Source organism: Dermacentor andersoni, chromosome 7 (genome assembly GCF_023375885.2).
Source record: "Dermacentor andersoni chromosome 7, qqDerAnde1_hic_scaffold, whole genome shotgun sequence".
Classification (NCBI taxonomy): domain Eukaryota; kingdom Metazoa; phylum Arthropoda; class Arachnida; order Ixodida; family Ixodidae; genus Dermacentor; species Dermacentor andersoni.
The window spans coordinates 142153489-142179151 of NC_092820.1; the positions used below are offsets into that span (position 1 = coordinate 142153489).

A 25663-nucleotide genomic window follows, 5' to 3' on the forward strand; every position below is an offset into this window, starting at 1 on the left:
TTCATCGTGAGAAGGATTGCACAGGACATTTTTGTTGACGATGTTGGTAATGAATGGTGGCTTGTTTACGATGGTGTTGATGAATATCACCATGATGGTTTTGTTGAAGATGCTTGACGGCAATGGCGTTGACGTTGATGGTGGTACTGACGTGTGTGCTGCTGCCAATTGTCATCTGGTTAACGACTGCGGTGTTGCCGATTTTGCTGATTACGGTGGCGCAGAATTGATGGTGGTGAACGTTGACTGTAGTGGTGATGCGAACGCGATGGTAGTGGCGGCGTTGACGACCGCGTCCTCGTTTACGTTGATGTTTGTAATGACGACGGTCTCGTCGACGATAGCTGTCGATGAGTATTACTCTCGCCAAGACATAGATAGAGCCGTTGTAGCACGAATTCCAAAGAGAAAAAGAGAGAGAGAAAATAATGCAGAGAAAGGCAGGGAGGTTAACCAGAGGTAGTTCCGGTTGGCTACCCTGCGCAGGGGGAAGGGTTAAGAGGGATAAAAAGAGAGATAGAGTGGAAGGGGGAGATAGAAAGAAAGGGAGACAAGCACGAACAAAGCGCGTACACTACAGAACGGTAGGGGGCGGCATTCTTAGAGTCTGTCGTGAAGCCCCGTAGACCGCAAGAACGTTAATAGCGCGAGTAAGGCCTTCAACGCGGATGTTCTTTCGGAGCATTGGCCTAAAGCTTTTAGTTCTGAAAGTGGACGATTGTCCAGCTGGTCCAGTACCCTGCACATCACTTGTCTCTCAGCACTGTATCGCGGGCAGACACAGATAATGTGTGCGAGCGTCTCGTCGATGTTACATGTGTCGCACGTGGGGCTGTTGGCCATTCCTATGAGGAAAGCATAGGCGTTTGTAAAGCCAACGCCTAGCCACAGACGGTAAAGCATGGTCTGTTCACGTCGTGGTAATCCAGGCGGGAGGTGCTACCCTCTACGGGCCGCCAGAGGGACTCCGCTGAGAACCAGCACAGCGGGGAACTTATGAAACACGTGGCCTGCGTAGCGTTTTATTTCTGCCCGCCTTAACCCTGCGGGCAACAACAACAACCAACGCGCACGCGCGCGCGCGCGCACTTATCGCACAAAGGGAAGCACGTTTCGAGGACGCTCTGAGGGAAGCTGCAGAAGAAGAAAAACGAGAAGAAGAAGGCAGCAACGATTCCTGTTATTATTCGTTCTTCGCGCTTGTAAAACTGCTGCAGAAGCGACGACCACCTCGGTGGGCCCCTCGGCTATTGCTGCACTTGGAGATTGTGCGTCTGAGACGGGCTGTGCACGTTTCGAGAAGAAGCGAGACCTTGTGGGCGCGTACGCCGGCAGACTCGCTCGCCCGGCATCGCTGCAGTGGCTACGAGAGGTATAATAACCTCACACGGAGCTGTATGGTCCCGAGATGGAAACAACGTGGTCGCCTTGCAGTAAAACTCGCAGGCGTGCTCGGAGACACAAAGGAGACGAACAGGAATGCGACGTAGACGGACGAGGCGTGCGGGGCCTGCGAAGTGTCGTCGTTTATCTGTGCTGTCTTGGCGTTGAATCGCGCGTGTCCGTGGCCGGTAGTTGAAAGCGGAACGCGGTATAATGGGTGAGTGGAAGGAAGGATGCACGGGCTGCTTGAAATTTCGGAGTTTTTTTTTTTTTTATTAATTCTTGGTGGACGTGAGAATTATGTCTTGGGGTTGCGTTCGCTTCAGCTTTACTGCAGACCGAGGAATTGACAAGAGTGGAGGAGTATGGAACCTTGCTGTTTGTCTCGTAGAATACGTTTTTGTTACCTCCGTTGAGGACAATTTACGGATAATACTCGTCGACATCTTTCTGGAACTGATTAGCCGCTAGAACCAAGCAATCGTACACTACTGAATCGTTTAAATGCTAGAAGTTACGGCCTTCTGTCCTAGTCGATTTTTCTTGCGCTTTCCGTCTTTTGCATATTGTTTTCTTTTTGTCTGTTTTTTTTTCAGTGTTGTTTGAAACAGTGTACTCGAAGTGTCACTAGCGACGCGAGGTTGCTCTCCGGCACTGGCCGTAAGGCCTCACTTTGTGTTTGTGGAAATCGTATGAATTTTGTCTGTGTCGTTGTTAGGGGGGGGGGTTGCTAAAACGAAAAATATATACCATACCGTGCGTTTCTTATTTCTTTATTTTTTTTTATTTTCTTTTAGGAAGTTTAATTAGAAAATTAGAAAGGCCTATAGCACTGCCTGTTGCGGCCTCCGAGATGCATGCGCAGACGCCACCACTCTCAGAATCTGCGCAACGCGCAAGACTCCGCACAAGTGGCCAAGTGACGCAGCTCCAAGATAGCGCTGTCGTCGGACGACCCGGCTCCGAGCTGCACGTGACCGCAAGTCCACGAGCTTCACGGTGAACCCAAATAAACCACCAGGAAACATCCCCTCTCGCAGCTAGCCTTGGCAAGCCACTCTCTTTGCATCCCCCTTTGCCCTTTGCCCCTCCCCCAGTACAGGGTAGCCAACCGAAGATAACCTCTGGTTAACCTCCCTGTCTTTCCATTGCCTTTCTCTCTCTCTCCGTGAAGCCATTCCGTTCGCTCTTTCCCTCAAACAGTCGGCGCAACACGTGACGTCTGAGGTTCAGCGTTCAAATTTTGGTTCCCGGTAGTTTTTAATCGATGCGCATTCGTTCGGCTGCTGTGCCGTGGCTCCGCGTGAAGAGTAGGCGCACTAAAAACGACCACGCGCCAGGACGTGATGATCACGTGTTGGATCGACACGTTTATTTGGCTTCAATGGTGTTTGCTTGTTTTCTTCTCCTCCCTCCATGATGAATAACTATGAGACTAAGTGGGCAAGGTTCTGATTCTTTTCGCCGTGCAGTATTGAAGATCGCTGGGAGAGGCCTTCGTCATGCAGGGGACATAAACATAGGCTGCTGCTGCTGATGGTGATGAAGGTGAAGCGGAGGCTCACCAGGTAGTCTGATGACGGGCGTAACGAAAAGTACCGACGGACCTAAAGGACGGAGGGAAAGAGAAAAGCAGAAGGCAGGGAGGTTAACCAGAATTAACGTCCGGTTGGCTACCCTACACCGGGGCAATGGGAAAGGGGAAAACAAAGATGACAGGGAGAGAGAGGAGCGAAGGAATGAAGGAAGTTAGCGGTGGAGTTCGCTGACGCGTGTGGTCTGATAGAAATTGCATTAATAGTCGCAGACGTTCGCACAAGCCCGTCGTCCTCAAGAAGCACAAAAGCGCCTTCACCGCTTTATGGGCCGACGAGCGACGGGGGCGTCACGACGAACCTAAAATTAAAAAGAAAAATGCAGACCCAACGCACGCCTTAGAATCTCTGTGGAGCGAAGCTTTCGCGAAGCGGTTTATTCAGTGCTACAAAGCTAATCATCTTATGTAACGCGTTTTGCAGCTTAGCGACTGCGCATCCTTCCCCGGCAGCACGCGGAGACCCTCACCACATGGCTGTCGGAACTTCGTGCTTGAGGTTTCAAGCGTACTTGAGACATTGTTTGCAAGAATTCCTCTTTCTAAATTTCCAGAAGTGTCGCTGTAGCTCCAGGGGCTACGACGTCGCACGGCGGATCTCGCGGTCACGTGTTCGACCCCGGCCGCGGCGGTCGCATTTTGATGAGGGCGAAATGCAAAAGAAAAAAAAGCTCGAGCACTTAGATGCAGGAGCACGTTAAGGAACCCCAGGTGATAAAAAAAATAATCCGGAGTGTATTACCCAGACCAATTTAACTAAATTTGCAAGCACTTGTAGTTTTCTAAACACAGCGAGGCAATTAGTATCCACGCGCACTAGTAATAATTAGGAGTGATTTGCACATAAAACGCAGATGTGTGTCGCTTTTAGTGATCAGCTCGCAAAGCCACAAGGCCCTTGGAAGCCAGAAGGACGAAGCTCAGCCAAATATATTGACACTTTGTTCACTGTCACTACCACGTGTCATTATGTGCTGCCAACCATTCCCGTGTTGCCCTAAGCGCCATGCTTTTTAACTCCCGTAACCACTAGCACCACAGTTCCCTGTATAGTGGTTTATCGTAGAAAATCATGCGTCGAGCTTCATTTTTCTTAAACTGCAGTAGCGGTAAAATTGCAGAGAGTCGCTCAAAAGAAAGCCTGCAGTGACTCGACCCCCCCTCCCCCTCCCCCGGAGCAACGGCTGCTGGCCCTAGAACGATAACGCCATGACGATGACGGGAGAAAGACTCACACGTAGCAGGCCCTGTTATGAATCCTCGGTGAGGGAGGAATGTAGGTTGCTGGGGAAACATTCACCGCACAAAGACAATGAAAAGTATGATGATGATGATGACGACATTATTCGCAGCAGACACCCCGAAGGCTAGGTGCAGCGTGCTTAAACAGAGCTGTCGCCGATGTACTCAGGCGCTCAGCGGAACAACGTCCAGTCAGATAAAGTTATAATTAGTCAGGCAGGTCAACGGACAATGTAAACAAAAAAGCATTAATTGAGACCCCCCCTCCCCCCACATCGCACGGGACCTGCGTACAGATTCCTTGCTTATGTTCCAATCAAAGCTCATTTTCATGTTTCCACAGTTTGTGTCAGCCATGTCAGTGCAATCAAAGGCATAAATTGTCATTTTCAGATCGATAGGATCTCTTCGTATTGCAACTCAAATACAATTTATGTTGGTCCCACAATTTCAAAGTTTACGTAAAACAAGTCGTCGATATCGGCAAGTGATTTTTGTTCTTTTACTATGGACAGCTGCCGGGACAAAAATGAAGTTCAGGCACACTGCACAGCAACAACTTTGGAATTCTCTGAAATCTCGGAGACTTCCTGAAAAGTATACAGCGCTACTAACCACACTCACCAGCCGCATACAGTTTCTTCCTTTTCTTTTACACAGGCCGTTTACCTCCAGCCTTCTTAGTAGTAGGCTAACGCTTACGTTACCTAAATCAGTTCCAACTTCTTAAGGAAACAAAACAGCCTGACTTCTTCGCTTCACTAGAGTGGAAATTCGGGGCTAGCTGGTTATTCGCGGCCAGGCCAATACATCGCGTGTAACAGCGGACGTGACGGCGGAACCGTACAGAGGAGAGACAAATCGCATTCGACGTCATTCATTTCCTCCCTCATTGACCTTCGTGCCGGAAACCAAAGTGGCAAAATTACAGCGGCCTACATCGCCCACGACGAAGGCGCTTTCAACTGCGACTAATAAAGAGTTCCGAATGCCAGACCACTCGCAGTGACGCGATGCTCCGATGATTTCGAGAACACAACAAAAGTTTCCTCCTAACTTCTTAAACGCTCCTCTAGAAGCCAGTGCCTGTTGGGGGTAAGGGAAGGGAAGGAGGTGGGGGGTCAGCGTTGGATAAGGGAAGCTTTCGGCCCCAGAGAAGCTTAAGAACCTGCTTACGTTTCTTCGTTCCCATTTGATCATTTCTTTCTGCCGCGCGCTCATTTGCATGTACCGCTCGCTGGGCGCACGGGCGATATTTCTGCGCTGTTACGCCGGTCCACAGATTCAGCGCGGACGGCAGCACCGTAAACAAAGCGTGTCCTCAGAAGCAGCACTTCCTCCCCCTCCCCCCCTCCTCCCTCTCCCTTCCGCGCGCCTGTTTCGTTCCAACCAAAGCGAGCCTCCCCTCTCAGCAAGGCCAAGAACAACGCCGCGCAGGTACGCGCAGCCCAACACGACACGCCGGGAAACAGCCACGTGCTCTCCCAAGCGCTTGCTACAAAGGCAGCCGCCAGAGACGCAACTGGGCTAAAAGACGGCGACAAGACGTCGACGCGGGCGCGCGCGCCCGCCTTTTTTTTTTCTATCTCTCTCCTCCTCTATTCTTTCGGCGGGCAAGCAAGCCCCCAGCGCAAGATCCCCCGTCCCTTTCCCCCTTCCCTCCCCCTCGCTGCGCGGACGGCACGCCGCCCAAGCCTACCCTCGCCTTTCCGACTCATCCTCACGCGAAGAGCAACAAACGACGCACCGGCGTGCACGCTCGCACAACGCAAAGCGGAGGAGGGCCGGCCGCCGTCCGGGCGCCCCCTCCAGTCAGTAAGCCAGTCAGTCAGTCGAGCGCTCAGCCTGCGGTCGTGGTGGTAGCGGCGCAGTGTAGACCGTGTACACGCTGGTGTGTGACGAACACGAACGCGGTGGCGACGACGACGACTACGAGGACGTCGACGAACGCTTCGGTTCACAGGGCCGCACTCACAGACAGCCGCGCACGCCGGAACGTCACAAGCCGGGAGGACGTAGGGGAGGACCCCCCCACCACCCCCCCGCCAACCGCTCTCTCTCACTCCCTCTCTCACTACACGCTACGCTAACCGCGTCGGCGACTTCGTTGTGCTTGCGACGTCGTCTGGGAGCCAAGACGCGCGCCGCTCTTGGAAGAACTGTCGTGCTGCGGCGGCGGCGGAAGGCTGCCGGCGTCCTCGACAAGGTTTCTCCCGGTGCCTCGTTGCCGACAAGCTGTGTCTACGACAACGCGCGGGATTGTAGAAGAGCCGAAGACCGGAGCCTTGAAATTCGAGCCCCCCACTCGGAAGTCTTTCGTCACCAACTGGACTTCCGCGGTAAAGACCACCGAGATCTCTTCGCGACCTTCGAGAACGTCCCAAACCAGTGCCGCTGGGTGACTCCGAATACAGTGCTCTTTCGGGAAAAGCACCGGCGTACCCGATACCTGTGGAGCATTGCGCCGCTAGGCTATAACAGGACCTTTACGGTGCCAAGCGCACCGGTGTCAAGGAGATTCTCCAACGTCCGGCTGTGCTAAGGTGATGAGACAGTTGAGCTAGGCCAAGGAGAACTGTGTTTCAAAGGCTCCGGTTCTGTCATTCCCGGGTCGTCGAGTATTTCGGGCCGTTGCCGTGAGCCGCACGGTGATCCACCGACACCACCGAGTTTTACGCGCAGCGTGCCGCCCTATACGCACCGGCGCAGACAGGACCGTCAGAGAAGGACGAAAGCTGACCTTGACCTTCGCACCAACCCGGCTGCCCGAGCGTAGTATGAGCGCCCGCAGTGAAGAAGCCGAGATCTAGGACTGCGTGTTCGAGGTTGCGTAAAATGAGCGCGAAAGCAATTAGTCGCGCTTCGCCCGCATAGAAGCCAAGTCCGGCAGGAAACAAATAAAGAAGAAGCAGACGGTCGGCCCTTTCAGTAAACTACACCGGTGGAAGTGAGCTCGCTCAGCTCTCTACATATCTTGCCTTCTGTGCGAGGTTGGAGCCCAGCAGGTAGGAGTGAATAGGGGCTTGTCAGTTCCGCCAGGCGACGAAAGAATCAACTGGAGCAGAGAATCGCGTCCAGAGCTCTAGATTTCCCCTATTCGAAGGCAGACCGAAATTGTACCTCGTTCGCACACAGTGAATCTTGTTGCACCGAAAAAAAATCAGAGCGAGAAAATCGCAGACGTTCTGTAAACTTCTAAACCGAAACGTCTAGAGGCGTTCTGGGGCGATACAGCTATACAACGTTTCGTATTGCTTTGTGAATCCGTCCATGCTCCGTCGACGGAGCCTTGCGCGCAGACTTGAAGACAAACAACCACACTTCTCCTTTGTGACAATTCGTGCGTCAAGAAGCGAGGAGGCAAGCAGTTCACGAAGGCACACTGGTATGCTGGTTAGGTTTGCGAAATAACTGAAGTTGGGCATAGCTGAGCCTGGAGGGTCTTCAGAAAATTGAACTGTGAAGGAAAGCCCGACACCAACCCCAAACGACACTCAAGGACAGCATCTGTTTGTTTAGAGGTGAAGTGTGTCCGTCCCCAAAGTGACAACCGTTGATAACTGGATCGCGATCGACTGACGGCCTACGCGACGTTCTTGTGACGCATACGTGCATTGTCATGGCATCCGGCAGTGTGTCTGAGGAAAGTGCCAGGGTCGTTCCTTGAACAACACGGACCACCACGACCATCCTGTGCCAACGAAAGTCGCACCCAGCTATAAAACACTGTGAGGTAAGCGACGTTCTTTATATACAATCTCAACCCTCCTTTCCAGTGAAAGCACTCGGTTCACATTTCGTGCTCCGCCTTTCGCTGCGTCGCCACAGTGTTGCCACAGGTCATCAAAAGATAGTAGATTTTCTCTTGAGAAATCTGCAGAAATCAGTAGATTATTTATGCTAGGGAAACAGGGGATTTAAACGGTTTTTGCCGGCACGGATTCATGGTGCAATGTTTGTTGTTACCTCTACAATGTGCCAGCTGCGAAACAGTAATACAATACGATGACCTCCGCGATTCTTGGCGCTCTGCGTGGTTTGAAAAACCACATGGTGAACAGAAGGAGGAGGAGGATGAACGGACTCGATTTTCGTCGGATCTCAGAACCATGTGAGTCACTGGGTGCTTTCTTCTGCCAGGCGGCCTGAGGTGGCCGTAAGCCCTTGACCTTCGCTGATCTCCAAAGCCCAGTTGACGGTCTGAAGCTGAACTGCAGGAATCGAGCTGGACACCGCCACCTCCCAGTCCGAAGGGTCATTAAGTAGGAGTTCCGCCCTTGGCTTTAGCCCGGGGCAGTCGCTCAATATGTGTGTCAAGTCCGCGTTATGGAGCGTCGCAGTCTTTGTATTTAGGTGAGGGGCAGCCCGGATACGGTGCAGAGGGAAATCTGGAATACCATGATCATTAAAAAGAGGCCTTGTTCCAACCTTCAAGCTAGTTTTGGAAGAGCCTGGCATGACACCTGGTACCTGAAGTCTGAAGTGCTCAGTGTGTTTCGTACTATATTTAAGCTCACAAATAAAAAATGGGCATAAATAGCGCTTACTCGTGAGCAGTTAAACATGATTGCGCTTTAGCCGTTATCGACTGACAAATCTGTAGCACAGTGTAACAGGATGAGCATAAATTAAAAAAAAAAAGTAGTAGATTTCGCTTTTGTCTTTCTGAAAGACGCCACAAATCAGTCAATTCCAAAGCTTTATCATCGAATCATCAAAAATCTGACAAAAATCGGTAGCCCTCACATTGCGTCACCATTCTTCCTAACCGTCACTAGAAGTAGGCCGCTCAGCAGGCTGTCATCAAAAGCCCTGCCGGTTTTGAAAGGAACTTTCCCATCTGTTTCGACTGATTTCGTCACCTTTCGAAAGGCTAACGCGAGCAGTGATACGACTTGTTTCTCGAGTCTGCTGACCACACTGCGACGAAAATGTACACAGTGTGCAATTAGCTGGAATATGCGCGTCCAATGTACTGTAGTCCCAAACCGTTGTTTAAGATAATAATTTGCCTAAGAGCCGATTAGGCACATAAGAAGGCGTGGTATCTGATGTAAAGCAACACATGTGTTTAGAAAAAGTTTATTTCGACAAGAGACGATACGAACACTGAGTCACAATCACGGCACAATTCCACCGGTACGATAACATGTAAGAAACGAAACACAGCACGTTTTCAATGTAAGTAATGTCCGAGTCCTCACGCACCAACATATAAACACGTATACCTACAGAAAAGCACAGTTACACATAAACTAAATGTCATATGTACAAAATGATTTTCAATATATACAGTGTACACAATGGTTATGTACAATGATGATGTCATAGAACACTTTACACAATTTTGAAGTGATGTGCACGAGATGTGTATATACAATATGATCATGTATACTAGAGGACACACAAACAGAAATCACGGGCACCTGCATTCTATGTGCATTAAATTAATACTTCTGATGGTCTGGCTACAAGAACCAGGCTGGACGAAAATTGAGCCATACGCGTCCATCAACCACCGACAGGAAACGACATGACCACTGTCGAAGGAACTCTTCTTCTCCAAGGAAGAACAACTCCTCCGACAGAAACGATAGTAGCTCAGAGTAGAGCCTTCCCATAAGTGGAAACAGAGCGCGGTGACGACGTCCCATGGCAACTGCCTCGCACCGGTTACGCCATAGACAGAAGGCCCCCGCAGCAATTAAAAGTCGCGCGAAGCGGCCACGTGAGCAGCGACCAGATGTAATAAAGCGGTTAACTCCAAGCCCACGAAATCCAGTATGCACGGCCCTCCAGAATATCCTGGCAACGACGCATTGCAGCAGTACATGTTTATTAGATTCTTGAAGGGGGCAATTGGGACACTGCGAAGATGGGACAACGCCCCATCGCTCAAGCCTGTCCCGAGTTGGAAGCACTTGCCACCCTAGACGCCACATGAAGTCGCGTAGGTGGCCAGGCAAAAATGACGCCGTTATCGCATCCCACGACACATTATTGGAACGTGCGAGGCGCGCTGGGGGAACTAGAGGAAGCAGCAAGGCTGACATAGTATCTACTACACGGTTTTGGAGAACGTCTACATCAGGACATACCTGTTGTATGTGGCGATAAAATGCCACGGCCGTACAGTAAAATGTAGGTGCGTTTAACACTTGTGGTCCGTGATTTAAGTGTACGCCCGGTAACATGTAGCGAATTTTCGTGCCAAGGAAATAGCAAGCGAGTTCACGCGCTGGACACTGATCATGCTGTAATAGACGGAGCAGAAATCGCAGAGCAAGCAGCCGGCAGCGGACAGACACGGATGGGAAGGCGAACCCACCGCGAGAGCGTGGTTGGCTAAGCGCCGCGCGACAGACCAGTTCTGTACGGCCCGACCAGAAGAAGGCACCAAGAAGGGACTGCAAGGACCTAGTAACCCGCAATGGTGGCTGTACGACGTGACAAACGTACCACACTCGGCCGCAAAATACAGACTGCGCTAAGTACCTTCTTTCTGATAGGGGTAAATCATACCCTTGAACATCTTCAATATTTCGCCTTACATCTTCAAGAATTGAGAGCCACACAGAGTCTGATATGCCATTAGAGGTGTAGTCAAGGCCTAAAATGCGAAGAGAATTGCTCTTTTGAAGACGGAAAAGGGGACTTAGGCGTGTCTGTGGCGAACCAATGAACAAATAACGACATTTTGAAAAATTTAGCGCAGCACCTGAAATATTTCCGTACTCAGTGAAAATTCGAAGGCTATGGGTTAAGCTATCTTCATTCCTGAGATACAATGTGATGTCATCGGCGAAGGCTGTCACCTTCACAACACCGCTACCAGGCAGTGGGAGACCGCATACGTAAGGGTCTCTCACTATTGAGCGCAGAAATGGTTCAAGGCTGAGCACAAAGAGTACTGGGGATAGAGGGCACCCTTGGCGAACGCCACGAGTAACGGGAAACGGTGCACTTTCTCGACCATCAAGGAACAATGTACTTCGGATATTAGAATAGGTATTCCTAATAAGTTCAACAAAATTTGAAGAGAAGCCGAACGAGGTCAGTACATAAAAAATGTAGTTATGTTCAAGGCGATCGAATGCCTTTTCTTGATCTAGTGAAACTAAGAGACCACGTGCCGACCTGGTCAGCGTGTATGTCATTATGTCACGCGTAACGAACGAAAGACTGTGTATCTCTCTGCCAGGGACTGAGCATGCCTGATGGTGTCCTATTAGGGAAGGCATCAGGCTTCTCAAGCGCCGGGTGAGAACAGCTGTGAAGGTTTTGTAGTCAACGTTGAGAAGCGTGATTGGCCTCCATTCCTCTGGGTGAACTGATGACGGATCGTGTTTAGGTATTAGCACAATGCGACCGTCCCGAAAACTAAGCGGGAAATCAAGGTTCTCAAAGCATTGGCTGATGACAGATACGAAAGTGGCACCAATATCTTCCCAGAACGTGAGATAAAACTCAACGGGTAACCCGTCCGGCCCTGGGGCCGAGCCACGCTTCATGGAAGATAATGCTGCCTTCACTTCCTCGGCTGATGGTCGTGCACAAAGACGGTCAGCTACCTCAGGTGGAACCTGAGGCAGACCACTAAGCAATGTATGAAATCCTCGAGAGCCCGAATCTATTTGCATGGTCGTACGCGCCATGTTTTCAAAGTGCGTTACGAAGAGCGAATAATCACGCGTGGGAGGTGGTGTAACAGGAAGTGCTCTTGGGGCCGCAGAACCAAATGCATTCGGCTGTCTAAAAAGCGAGTTTCTTGAAAAACGCAGAACTTCGGGGTGTGCACTCGGATTACGTCTGCATCGCCAAGCAGCAGCTGACAAAGACGACGCCGCGATGAGGCGTTGGAAACGCCTCCGTAGCTCACGCTGCCAGGACAGCATCAACGGAGTCAGTTGATTGACCCGAAGGGCGATGCGGAGCTTCGTGGCAGTATCCGCCAGTTCTTCTGACATACGTCGTCTGAGTGCACGTCCTTCAACTGAACAGTGCAGACGCCACTGCACCTTGAGCGTATCCCATGACTCTCGGTCAGATCTAGAAACAGAGGCGCCCAAGACTCTTGACAAACAAGAGCGCGAGCGCGCGTCATGTAGAACGCGGATGTCCAGACGCCAGGGTTTTACTGATGAGGAAGCAGGGAAACGAATTTCAAGTATTACTGGTTTGTGGTCGGAAATATAAACAGGGGATAAAGGAAACGTTATCACATCAGACCGGGTGACATACTGAGCTAAACTGCTTGGCACATAGGCACGGTCTAACCTGCTTGACGACACACCACGTCGCCAGGTCCAGGCAAATAAAGAACCATGAAAAAGTTGATACGTATCCAGCAACGAAAAATGCTGGACGAGGCGACGCAACTCCCGTGCGTTCCAATCAGGGCGACCCCAGCCCGGGCCTTGCACATCTGCTCGCGTGTCTAAGACGCAGTTAAAATCCCCAACGAGCACCACGTGACGACCGTCAAGGAAATACACGTCCAGGTCACGGAAAAAATCATTGGACTTAATGACCTGCGCGGGTCCATATATGCACAAAATCCGTAACCTAAATGAAGATAGTACACAATCAAATGCCAATATTCGCCCAGTCCCATCATAAAAGACATGATGATCTCGCAAGAGAGCTCTGTTGAAAATAATAATACCAACTCCGCTAGATCGTGATGTCGCGAAAGAGAAGAAACAGTCTAGGTTAAAAGTGCGTTTGAAACACATGGCAACACATGGCATTCCCCTTAACATCTACATATGTGTACCGCCTCTTACGATACTGCTACCGCTGCACCACACCACGTGTTGCCGCCGTAGTTGCCCAAGCCAGCAGCGGGGCATTCTTCCTTAAACTTCCTTTAAATCTTCCGGCAATTGTAACGCACAAAATCCTCAATAAAACGTGCCGCTAACCGCGTGTGTCTCTTAAACGCCATCTATTAAAATACCATCTTCAATGCAATCGGTCGTATAAGTGCAAAAAAGAAAATGTTTCATTCGGAATCCTCAGGCAGGGATGCATTTTTGGGAGAAATTAATTAATCACGTCATGTTGTTCAGTGTGCAAGTAACGATGAATAAAGGAAAGGAACACTAGGCCAGAAATGCGATAGCGTATTTGTCCGCAAAGAAATGCGTGGCCAATGGTGGGAACGAACCTTTGTCTTCCAGCACAGCAGGGCAATCTTCTAACCATCAGCGCACGATCGCGCGCATGCTGCTATCGTGACAGAGTCGCTCTTTGAAACGTCTGGCGCGTACGTCGCGGGCTTGTTTCCCGCATTATTCGCTCGTGAGAGAGAGAGAGAGAGAGAAAGAGAGAGAGACCAACTTTATTGGTGGCACCACGGCCGGTGTGGTATGCGTGCGCGTACTTTAGTCGACGCTGAACAGCAACCCTTCCTCCCACTGTTGTACGTTTGCGGGCTTTTCGAATTCTTCGCTCGTGGAAGCTAGCGCTTTCAGACGCTGTGTTAGGCTGTACTTGCCTTCGGGAGGTCGCGGGATCGAATCCCGGCCACGGTGGCCGCATTTCGATGGGGGCGAAATGCGAAAACACCCATGTACTTAGATTTAGGCGCACGTTAAAGAACCTCAGGTGGTCCAAGTTTCCAGAGTCCTCCACTACGGCGTTCCTCATAATCAGAAAGTGGTTTTGGCACGTAAAACCTCATAGTTCTTTTTTTTTTTTTTGCCTTCGGGATCGGCCCGCGTTTTTCGCCCGAATGATACGTACAAATTTTTCGCGGTCGATTAAAAAATATCGCATTAAAAAAATCTAGGGCTATTGTATTTTTGAGCCAAACTAGGTGACCACTGAGGTGACCTTCAGGGTGTGGCCTCCATTCTTACGTTTTGTGGTGTAGTGAGGTGTATAGTCGCCACAGTGAGTAAATTTAAACGAGTACAGGGCGGAGGTTTTTTAAGAGTCGGGAAGTATGCATGGTAATGTTTTGATGCATTCGAGCGTTCGTGAACGCCAATGGTCGTATCAACCTTCTCAAAAAGCGAGCTTTCTCGAGCAAACGAATGCCGAAGGATTCGGAATTGCTCGTACGCTTTTATGATGCCTTTATAACGAAGTGCTCGGAACCGCGAAAATACTTCCTTATACAGGTTCCTTCCTTCTAAAGTCGCGCGCTGTACCACTCACAATGGAGCATGCTAATCACATTCTGCAAAAGAAAAACCTTTGTTTACCGTTAATTAGTTTACCGTTACCGTTAGTGAAATGGGACGTAGCTTTTTTTTTTTCTTTACGCGCACTTCGTGTGACGGAATGAGCGACTGCAGTGTAGCCAACCTTATCGTACCGACGTTCACACCACGCTTCGCGGCGAAACAAGGTAGCTATGCGCAAAGTAGAGCCGCAGATGGTCGAACGAAGCTATGTCGTCTCCGCTGCCGTCAAAGTTATTCGTTCGATAGCAGGACGTCCATCACTGCCGCACCCGTTGGCATTCGCGTCCTTTCCTCCTAACATGATTTTGAAGACGCCGTCGGTCTTCAGTTGCGATTTACGTCATCACGTTGCCATCAACTCTGACGTATTTGTCAGCCGTTGCACCCGCTGAGCCATCGCACCCGCGTCGCAACAGGCAGATGACGACTTGAGCGATTCCTGGGGCAGTGCAGCAGGACTATACTTCTGACATCGGCACACTTGTCAAGTGCGTCGCTAGCGCCGTCACCGAGGTGCGTGACGTCATCAAGGTGCGTGACCTTAGTGACGGGGCAGTGCGCAGCAGGTCCCCCGGTTCCGTCACATATATTCATTTAATTATGGGGTTTTACGTGCCAAAACCACTTTCTGATTATGAGGCACGCCGTAGTGGAGGACTCCGGAAATTTCGACCACCTGGGGTTCATTAACGTGCACCTAAATCTAAGTACACGGGTGTTTTCGCATTTCGCCCCCATCGAAATGCGGCCGCCGTGGCCGGGATTCGATCCCGCGACCTCGTGCTCAGCAGCCTAACACCATAGCCACTGAGCAACCACGGCGGGTCGCCACATATATGGTTTCATGTTGTATCCGCGTCCGGAGATCTTGAGCTGTGTGATTTGTCCAAGCGACGCCGCTGTGTGCTCGCGCGTTGTGCTTGCGATGATGATATTCGAGCCGTTACGAAGTTGCACGATGAAATCTTCGTCCCCGCAGTGCTGTGGCAGCTTACCATTCAAGCGCCGCAAGTCTACAACGTAACAATACATCACATATCGCTAGGGTCCTTCGCTTTCGGGAGAAACCCGATTATTCTCCCTTTCTAACCGCCCCGAAAAAAAAAAAATCGAATTAAACCCGACTTTTCCCTGAAGTTTGTCCGTCCTTAAGTAATAACAATAAATGAAGGCGTTACAACACTAATGAACGCTGACTACCTTTTGTGATCAATGGGTTAAAATGTACAACAGCAACGACGACGACGACGACAACAATACGTAAAGATGGTATATACGTCGTTCTCGCCTAACACTCAGGCAATAAGCGGCACATGTTAAAATATATGACATGCAGCGCCTACCCTGCGTTGTGTGATCGAAAGCTTGTTTCCTTATTAGCAGCCGTGTTTAAGCAAATACGACAATGGCGCAGAGCATCTCATTTCCCTCACATCACATGCATGTAAACGGTGGTACAATGCGCTAGAAAAGAACTAACGTAGCCCTGAACTTGTTTCTATTGCGAACGGCATAGCTGTGTCAATAAGAAGGGGTTTACCCAACTACATTACGTTAGAAGAAGGGCAGTTCCAAACGTTTTGTTTACAAGAGCGCATGTATTTGGAACCGGTATACGGCAAGACGACAACAGGCAAGTATACGGAAAGCCCCACAGGTCTTGGATGGATATAGAAGTACTCACGACGCGTATGATAATTCATTCCAACACGGCCTTGCAAGATAAGGAAAACTCCACTCCTTCTGCAGAGCAAGCCCGTGCGCACTAGTTTTTAACTTACTTATTTTGTAAAAAAAAAAAAAAGGTGCAGGGAACAATATAAAGAATGGATCGCCAAACACCGTCTCTACTTGATACTTTGTTAATGTGTTCTTTTAAATTCAATAAATAATATCTGACATTAAGAGGTTGTATAGACGTCAGTTCATCACATAATTTGCGAGCAGCTGTATCTGCGAGTACATGTTTCTGTGAGTGACTTCGCTTGTTTAAAGAGAACGTTTGTGTCCAAAGGGAGACCATTTCTTGTTTTGAAGGTCTAAGAAGTACAAACCACAAATAAATTGAGATCGGTTACGTATTTTCACAAAAAGAAACCTATTTTGGGGAATGATGGTAGTTAGAAAGAAAAACTGTTTTGTAGATTGTCGAATCTCTCTGCTTTCTTTAGCACGCAATTTAGCGTTTCTTTATCGACAAATATTTGATGACTCGATCAGAGTGGAAGCCGTCAAAAATGGGTGACGTCAGGCGTCAGATAGCGTGCGAACTTCAGGGGGGGGGGCGCAATTGCCGCCACTCTTTGTCGTTTGCATCTTTTCTCTGGCTGACGTACTTATAGTTTTTTGCTTGTCTTTTGCGCGCAAAACCGCCGCAATGCAAGTCGAACGACGCCGTACTAACTATAGTCCCAGCTGAAGGCTTCTTGGACCTGGTTGCGTTTCTGCATATCGTGGAACACTTATAACGAATAGTCCAGCCGTCCATGGCTCAACTTGCGATTGTTTCCTTTTTATTCGCGCGAGATGCGACGCGATATAATGCGGAACTCAGGTTACAAGTACATGAGCGCGGGACCCATTTTATGTCGATTCTGCAACAACCATTTATTGTAGGAAACTGTCGCAACTACTACTTGTGGGGAGGCGTTTTTCGTGAGCCATCGTTCGTAATCGTCACGTTGCCCAGCACCTTTCCGAGCACATTTCAGCGCGTTCGTCTACGCTCGGTCACAGTTCGTGACCGAAGGAAGTAACACCACGGCTCCGACTGCGTATACAGGGAGCCCACGTGACCACGTGCAAGCGCGCGGAAACCGGTGACGCAATATGTGGTGTCCAAGCCGCACCGATCGGCTTACGTTTACCTGACGTAGTGCAGGTCCATGGCACGAAGGGGCGAAAATGATGGAAAACAAATATTGACTTTGATTGCTTTATAGATGCATAGCTAGATTGATTGATTGATTGATTGATTGATTGATTGATTGATTGATTGATTGATTGATTGATTGATTGATTGTGATAACGTCTCTCCGTAACTAGGCCTATGTCCGACTTAGTGCGTGGCTGCGGATTAAGTTTGACCTTCCTGGGTTGTTGGACATGCAGGTAAATCTAAGTACGCACGTACTTTTGGAATTCTAGCCCCTTCTAAATATGGCCGCCGTGACCAGGAACCAAACCCCCGTGGCCTCATGCCAATCGGCAGCGGAAATCAAATAATTCGTGCCACATAACGAGTGAACCAACACTGCTGATATGGAGGCTTCGATCAACCCTTTGGCGCACCCATGATTACACGTATACAGGTGCGGACAAAAGTAATTGGAAAACGGGAACTAAGGGCGAACTGCTATCCCAGTGCCATTCAGCGGCTTTGGGGGGAAGGAAAGAAAGTGTTGCGCATGCGCGCAGACCAGTTCTTAAATCCAGTTGACACGTACCTCACAACTTTTTTTTCGTTGCCTGTGGATCGGCGCGTCGGTCGCACCTACACCAAGCGCGAAGGCAGTGATAGCATAGATACACTCGTATGGGTCAAGTGGCCCCTCGTCACTAAGTGACGTGTCTATCAGCGAGTGTCTAGCGCAGAGTGTTTAGGCGAGTATTTAGCAGAACGCTAGCGAGTGTTTAACGGCAGAAGGTGCGAACGACGTCCCCATGCACCGGCAGAGAAAGAGATTCAGAGGTGTGAAATGGCTCTCAGCCGATTGACTTTGAGAGCTGCAGCATGTTGCATCGCGCTATTGTACATGTACATTTTTTTTTACAGCGAAGCTGACTATGGCTGCTCTCTGGAGAAATCGTGGCGGCGAACAGAAAACACCTTGCGCCAAAGGCAACTTTCTCGCCAATGCTCTGTAGTTCTCAATTTAATGTAGGTATCTTCGAAAAAAAAGAATCATACTGAAATTGGCCGCTAAGGCGCTATTACGCCGAGTTTCATTTACTTATCATAATTACGTACATCACAGTGACACAGTGAAGGAGTATATTTACAGGATATTTACAACAGCTTTAGCAGCCGACGAGGTTCTAGACAAGCCCGCGATGTTAAGAGCGTCGTCTTCTTCTGACTTATCTTAAAACGTCTTCTTCGTCAGCCTGTCACAATATTGGGGGATTGCCGTACGCTCTCGATACATTGACTTCTACAGAAGGGAAACAGACAGCCCCATGTTTGTCCGCTAGAATAGAAAGAGAGAGAGAGAGAGAGAGAGAGAACCCTTTAATGAAAGGCAGATATTTTAGCCGGCGTACGGGCATCGCTGACATGCTACTCATGCTGACATGCTAGAATAAAAGTCTAGTCCTTCCAAGTTTCATTCAGCGAATTAACTAGGAAGTCTGCTCAATCGCAAATTACAAACAAACGTGTTTTGCTTCGTGCACTCCTTTGGACTGCGCCCAGCGGGCAACGCATACCGTCGCTTGCGTTGAGGCTCGGTTTAACGGCCACCTGCGTCTAAACGGCGCTCCGTCGCATCTGCGTCGACAACACCCGCATCTTTAGAGCGTTGTCGTAAAAGCCCTTCGGCGACATTGGGAACATTATGAGGGACGCATTCTGGTGGCTCTCTACCACCGACGACACGCCCGTCGTCGTGGTGGGCGATTTCAACATCGACCTGTCGCGGCCCGATGGCAAGTGGCTGCCGCCCTTTTTGCTCGAACAGTTCGGTCCACAGCGTTACAGTGACCACAAAGTGTCCACGACGACGCGTCAATGGATGTGCATAGATTTGACGCCAGCCAAGAATCTAACCGGCGTCGTCACAAAGCTGTTGGCGGTGTATCACAGCCACCACAACGTTGTCATCACTCGCATGACAAGATAAAGATAAAATTAAGAGAAAGGAAACAAGACAGCAAGTGATTGTGTATTTCTTTGTATATCGCATACGTTTTTTTCTATATTTGTTTTTGATCCTTCTATCAACACTAATCGCCTTTAGCCTTTCCCCCTGCACGGGGTAACCAGCCGGCACTTACACGGGCTAAGCTCCCTGTCTTTCCCTCTCTTCTCAGCACCGGTCTGAGCGCATGCGTGACAATTTTTTTGCTTCTTCCCGTGGCCTCTAGAGGGCGCTGGGATGCAGTTCGGCCGTGGTTCCCACGTTCCAATTATTTTTGTCTGCACCTGTATATGTCAAGAGGCGACACAGATGCCTTCTGCTCTCTTATAGCTTTGTTCACCACCTTAACTTTCCGTCGAAACTCTGCAAGGCCTTGCGTGACGTCCAAAACCGTGACGCGCTGTTTTCCGCAGAATTCCTGATGAAACCGGATGCTGTACATTTAGCGCGGTAGTTTACGTAGTTACGAACACATTACGAAAGAGTAGAAGGGAATAAGAGGGGCTAGATTTTTTTGTTATTCACGACGATATAAAGCCAGCAGGCAATGAAGCCAAGGAAAGCATAGGGGTAATTAGCTGCGGTTGAAATTGAAATGTAGAAAATAATGAAGAGAAGGAGAAATGAAGGTGGACGAAAAGTTAACTTGTTGCCGGTGCGAGACGAAACCAGCACATTAAGCTGACAAGTCATTTGCACCGGTGCTGCATCAATTTACTTGTCTGCCAAAAAATTAGAATTTATAGGACGTAACGCACGTTGGAGATCAGATTGATAATGCTATAATCTTTCTATGCGCTGACGCACTTGTCGAAGCCTCTTTTGTTGTTGTTGTTGCTGTTGTTGTTGCTGTTGTTGTTGCTGTTGTTATTGCCTTACACGCGCACTGAATCCCTTTGTCTGGTACAAGGATGGTCACCGGCTTCGAAGTAACCTGTCGTGAGTTAGCCCAATGTCCGTGCTGCTACCTCATCGTTTGTTCGTTGTCCATGCATGATAGCATAGCATAGTGGAGTCGTCACCACTTGTCGTCAGGAAGTTGAAGGTCATGTCCACGAGCAAGAATGCGCACAAAAAAAGCGTTAGCTCTGCTGTATATACTTTTTCACGTCAAAGTACACAGCGTAAAAATGGTCGCAAGAACCCCGAGAACACCTTAGGAATTCTATCGCATTCGAAGTCGATAGACTCGAGTGCCGGCCACGGAGTAGTGTCGGTTGTAGCTGCGCTGCGCTTAGGGCGCTACCCTAAGATTGCGTAGGGTAGCAAATCCGGCAAAGTCTAGTTAGCATCCCTGCCTTTCCGTCCTTCGATCTTTCTCTTTCTGCTCATCGCGGCTGTGAAATCTGCAAGTGCTCACCGGAAACTCCACAGAAGCCGCCGGTGACGTATGTGATGACACCATGCGAGCACATCGTCAATCTCAAAACTACGCCGTCTGCCCGAAAGAGCCGTGCCGTCTGCTGGAAAGAAGAGCTATGCCTTCTGCCCGAGAGAGTCACGCCGAACGTCTGCCTGAAACAGACATACAGCTTGCCGTCCTCCTCATGGAGCAATATATTCGTTTTCCTCGGTCATGCTGAAGCACACTTTCCTGAAATCATCCAATCAACATCTTTTTTTTTTTGCATTAGATTAAGGCTGTGTCCCAATACTCGCCGTAGACGGCAAAGTAGACGGCCGAGTGGACAGCCGCCATCTTGAGTCTCATTCTAATTCTCACGAAGACGTCAAAGTAGACAGCTTCGCGAAGGCAGCATCGAAGTCAAAAACGATGCAGGCTACTTTCCTGTCCAAACAAGATGGTGGCTGAGCAGGACGCTTAGAAAGCCGACACGAAGGTCGTCTGTACACAAGAGAGCGCAGACACGCTATCCTACGCCCTTAATGCAAGCTGCATTGTCTTTTTTCTTTTTCATAGGTTTAAAGGCGCAAGGACTTAAAATACAGAAATAACGTGTGCTTTTCTCTACTTTTTCTTGTCGTCACGTCGCAGAATCGTCTTCCGTACGTCTTCCAGACGGCTAGAAACGCGTTCCATTACATCACCTCGAAGCTGTCTCGGCTGTCTCCTTAGCTGTCTACGTAGACTGTTTCCGATGATGGCCAGAATTGGAACACACCCCAAATAGAACGTAGGCGGTGACCTTCCGGATATTCCTCGTGTACTCCTCAACACGCAAGGGTCACTCATTATGCTGTTATACCGCGATAGCCAGTAAACGCGGACAGGAATCCCGCTGCGGCCTTCTTGCTGAAGGCAAGCGACATGACAGACGGCATCCACAGTTCAACGGTCCAGCGGTGGCGTAATGCAATTAGCATTTCATTGCCCGGCTCCCCGGAACAGTATAGTAGACAGATGGAAGGAGAACAGATAGAGAGGAAGGAAGTAGCCGAGATGAAGCACCCTCCCCAGAAGGCGCCACAATACACTCCTCGACGGCACAGCGGGACACACTGCCCCAGTGAGCGCCTGTCGCCGCCATTGTTGCTTCTTGCTTTTCTTTGTTCTTTTTTTCGCCCGCCGGCAATCTTGAGTGCCGCTTCTTGCGTTATTCTTGTTCTCTCTTTCGCTTTTATTTTTCTGTCGTCTGCGCAAAGAGAAATATTCTCCTGCCGCCATATTTCCGAGGGAACGCGCCGCGTGCAATGCAAATGCAGCGAGGCGACGCATAGCGACTCCATTGTGGGCTGCAGCGCACGGACAAGGCGTTTGAAGGTGCGTGAGCAGCCCCCGTCTCACGGGAACGGCAATGAAGAAGAAAAGAACAACAAAAAAGAACAAGCGCTTTGTGGGGGAATGCAACACGCGCTGCCTGCATGCTTAAGCACACGGTGGCACGACGACGACTCGCGCGACGCGTGCCACCGGTACACGTACAGAATGCCACCGCACAGTTTCCTGCGAAAAAAAAAAAAAAACCGAAAAAAAAAACCCCGGAACGGTACGCTGGCGCTAGTGTCTACGGAAACTGCAGGTATGGCAGTGGAGCCAGCACGTTGTTGTTGCCTAATCATCATCATCATCATCATCATCATCATCATCATCATCATCAGCCTGGTTACGCCCACTGCAGGGCAAAGGCCTCTCCGATATTTCTCCAACTACCCCGGTCATGTGCTAATTGTGGCCATGTCGTCCCTGCAAACTTCTTAATCTCATCCGCCCACCTAACTTTCTGCCGCCCTCTGCTGCGCTTCGCTTCCCTCGGAATCCAGTCCGTAACCCTTAATAACCATCGCTTAACTTCCCTCCTTGCTGTTGCTTCCCTGTTGCTTAATAACTGCAGACAAATGGCAAAGTGGGTCACATTAGAGCCGGATACCCCAATACAGAGCGTAGAAATCCTAACTGTCCATTGGCTCCGTAAGTAACGGAGTGCATTCGTCGTCGTCTTCCACAGCTGGCTCCGATGCGGCACATCATGCCAGCGTTACCATCCTGGCCTTCCCTATATGCGAAGGCGCTGAAGGCGCTGGCCCACTGCCAGTCGGTGCGGTGATTTGTCTCGAATTCCTTTGCTTCAGTATATCGCGAAATGAAAACACGTATCGAGCTGCATGCGCTCAAATTTCGCACTAGGGAGTATCGTAATCGTCGGACACTTGGTGGTCTTCTAATCCTCCCCGCCCTGGCCACGTATGCGGGGTCGATAGCAGGACAGCACAGTAATGCCGATGCCATAGGCGCAAATGTGCCTCGAGCGGCCGTAGCATGATTGCTGTCGTAACAAAAAAAAACACCAGGCGACCACGTTGAGAAAAAAATTGGCAGTGGCTTAGCTCGGCTATGCCAGGATATACGTAGCGAAAAGCTAAGGCATAGCATGGTTAGCCTTGGTTAATCTTGATTGCAAGTCCAGGTTAGTCTGGTTGTCTACCTATGTTGCGGCGTTTAGCCAGTCGTTCAGCGCGCTGTTCGTCTGTTTCCTGGGCGATTCGTTTCCTCTTCATCTCGCTCCGATGTCGATTCCAGGCCTCCTCCTGCTTATCAGAATTGTCGCCGTCCATACTGCCGCCTCAACTGTGGTCGCGGCGCACGCGAGCTCTCCTTTTCGATCCTCCGACATGTTATCAGGCATGCGACACAGCTGGCGAAGCGAGTGGAGGCGAATGCAACGACGAGGAACGCGGTGTGACGTCATGTGCCTCCTCGGAGCACAGCCACGGCGAAATCGCAAGTTCGCGACCAGTAAAGCTTTCGCTTTAAAAGTAGTTCACGTGCACTGAGCAATAGGAGACTTAAAAGTAAAGGTCGATCACTTTCAGCTTTGAGTTCTGATATTGTTTCTCACTCTCATTTCTTAATAGTATGAAAAGATTTGAGATAAAAGGCATATGCTGTAAGTGTTATGTACGACGACTTCTCCTTGCGGGCTCCCATTCTGAAAATTCTGAGGAATAACTTTGTCACAATGCAAGACCTGATACGAGCAACTTTAGTGGCAGAGCAGCGCGGCAATGCAACTCGCATATTCAGCATGGGATGTTTATGTATATAACTAGTCTTTTCTTCCCGTAGGTATCGTCTCTTGTCGAAATAAACTTTTTCTAAACCGGCAAATGAATTTGAAGGTGCTTTTATTTTTGCCTTGCTTATCTTTGACGTCTGAGGGTGCGCAGGTATATAAGTAAGAAGTATGTGTTCTGAAATAAAATAGTTTCGAGTGTAGCGAGTGTCGTGCATTCTTGTGTGCCTTCGCCTTGTCCTTGTCAGTTCGCTGCTTCACCACCAAGGTATGATGACACTTACAGTGCCGTGGACTCCTTCGAAGGCCGAGATCTTTGATGTTGTTGTCCCTGCGGAGAATGGTCGCGAAACCGTCGTCGACGCGACGGCATCAGAAGTTCGCCTCTCTGAGGTCTACTGCGTTGAGCACATGGGGAAGGCTTCAACTTCCAAGTCACCGTCAAGAGCATGGCTTCCATCGCTCTAATCTTCGATGCTGGCTGCCTTGTCAAGAGAGTTTTTTTCATGGTTCTTTATTTGTCTGGATAAGGCGACGCGACGCGTCGTCAAGCACGTTAGCCCGTGCTTATGTGCCAAGTAATTCAGCTCAATATGTCAGCCGATCTGACGTGATACCTTTACCTATACCCTGTTTCTATTTCCGATCACAGACCGGTTATATTTGAAATTCGCTTCCCTGCTTCCTCATCAGCAAAACCTTGGCGCCTCAACATCCGCGTTCTACATGACGCGCGCTCGCGTTCTTGTTTGTCAAGAGCCTTGGGCGCCTCTGTTTCTAGATCTGACCGAGAGTCATGGGACGCACTCAAGGTGCAGTGGCGTCTGCATCGTTCAGTTGAAGGACGTGCACTCAGACGACGCACGTCAGAAGAACTGGCGGATACTGCCACGAAGCTCCGTATCGCCCTTCGGGTCAATCAACTGACTCCGCTGATGCGGTCATGGCAGCGTGAGCTACGGAGGCGTTTCCAACGCGTCATCGCAGTGTCATCGTCTTTGTCAGCTGCTGCTTGGCGATGCAGGCGTAATCTGTGTGCACACCCTGAAGTTCTGCGCTTTGCAAGAAACTCGCTTTTTAGACGGGCGACTTCATTCGGTTCTGCGGCCCCAAGAGCACTAGCTTCTTGTTACGTCGCCTCCCGTGCGTAATTATTCGCTTTTTGCAACGCATTTTGAAAACATGGCGCGTACGACTATTCAAATAGATCCTGGTTCTCGAGGATCTCGTACAAAGCTTAGTGGGCTGCCTCAGGTTCCACCTGAGGTAGCTGACCGTTTTTGTGCACGACCATCAGCTGATGAGGTGAAGCCAGCATTCTCTTCCATGAAGCGTGGCTCTGCCCCAGGGCCGGATGGGTTACCCGGTGAGTTTTATCTAACGTTCTGGGAAAATGTTTGTGCCACTTTCGTATCTGTTAGCAGCCGCTGCTTTGAGAACTTTGAATTCCCGTCTAGTTTTCGCGACGGCCGTATTGTGCTGATACCTAAGCACGATCCATCATCAGTTCGTCCAGAGGAATGGAGGCCACTCACGCTTCTCAATGTTGACTACAAGATCTTCACAGTTGTTGTCACTCGACGCTTGGCGAGCCTGATGCCTTCCTTAATAGGACACCATCAGGCATGCTCGGTCCCTGGCAGAGAGATACATAGTCTCTGGTTCGTTACGCGTGACATAATGACATACACGTTGACCAGCTCAGCATGAGGTCTTTTGGTTTCACTAGATCAAGAATAGGGATTCGATCGCCTTGAACATAGCTACATATTCAATGTATTGACCTCGTTCGGCTTTTCATCAAATTTTGTTGAACTTGTTAGGAATGCGTATTCAAATATTCGAAGTACATTGTTTCTTGATGGTTCATCACTCCCATCACTCCCAGGGTTCTACTAAGAAACACAAATACCCAAGAAA

At 49.7% G+C, this 25663-nt stretch overlaps 1 protein-coding gene across 1 annotated transcript in view; it reads left to right on the forward strand.

The window, feature by feature from the left end:
* Window positions 1-6062: 6062 nt before the first annotated feature.
* LOC126533724 (uncharacterized) overlaps window positions 6063-25663 on the forward strand; it is a 76439-nt gene continuing 56838 nt past the window's right edge. The window contains exon 1 of the mRNA XM_050180911.3: window positions 6063-7952. The gene's annotated coding sequence lies outside the window, so the exon portion shown is untranslated. The remainder of the gene's footprint in view (window positions 7953-25663) is intronic.